A 1125-nucleotide genomic window follows, 5' to 3' on the forward strand; every position below is an offset into this window, starting at 1 on the left:
ATATTGATAAAAGAGTAGTGGCTCCATATATGTTAATTAAAAGAGAAGTTACAAATTAGAGGGAAAATGGACCCCCAACTAAAAAGAAAAAAATACAAAGAGGTCTTAGGAGTTCCATTGTCCACATAACAACGCCACACAAAAAAAAAGAAAAGAAAAACTAAAAGGTATAGAATACCCAAAAATACATGTATCCCAAAAAGTATACCAAGAAAAAAAAGTATACCTAAAATTACATGTACAAAGAAAACCAGCATTAGTTGAAGAGACCAAATAAGAAGCAAACTGTGCCCGACGGAGTAAGCAAAAGCTAGAGCATCGAAAATCCCCCGAGGACTTCCAAGGCTCGCAAAAATTCCTGCAGAAAAACAAGCATCACACACTCCATCCAAAGTTGCGTAAGGTCATAATAAATATAGAGTTTTGCAGGGACCCCAAAACCAATAAAAAGAATCCAACCACATGCCTCAGCAAGTCCCCCACGCCCCAACTCCTAGAATTTGATCAAGAGAAATAAATAACCAGAGAACATATGGCAGGAAGCCTCAATCGAAACCCAATCCTCAACAACAAGGCATATCTTGATGACTAAAAGGAGAAAATCCCATGTCATGCAAACCAAAACTTCAAAATCGAAGAAACACATCACCAGGGAATATAACGCAAGACAAAAATCCAGAGAAGCTGAAATGTTAACCCAACTAAAATCTGATATATGGAGTTTCAAGTAGGTCCCCATTAAGAAGAAGATGAAGTTGTGGAAGGGTAGAGGTTCCACTTATAACCTCATTAGCTTCTTTGCCCGTATGGGCTAACCAGTTCGCAGGAGAGTTGTCTTCTCTATAAATGTAGGATATTTGTATATTCAAGTTGTATCTATGTATAATATCCCGAATTCTATTCATAGTATAAATCAAATCCCACTGAGTCGTAGAAGCCCTTGAAAACACATCGATAAGGATTTGAGAATCTATCTCAAAAATAATATTGTAAATTTTAAGGCAAATTACAAGTTGTAAAGCCAATAAAAAACCCCAACTTTCAGCCTCCAAAGGAGATGAGACCAGTATCAGAGAGGGGAAGAAAAACAAACATTGCCCATAGTGGTTCCGAAGAAAACCCCCC

This window comes from Phalaenopsis equestris, unplaced genomic scaffold (assembly GCF_001263595.1).
Source record: "Phalaenopsis equestris unplaced genomic scaffold, ASM126359v1 Scaffold000411, whole genome shotgun sequence".
NCBI classification, from domain to species: domain Eukaryota; kingdom Viridiplantae; phylum Streptophyta; class Magnoliopsida; order Asparagales; family Orchidaceae; genus Phalaenopsis; species Phalaenopsis equestris.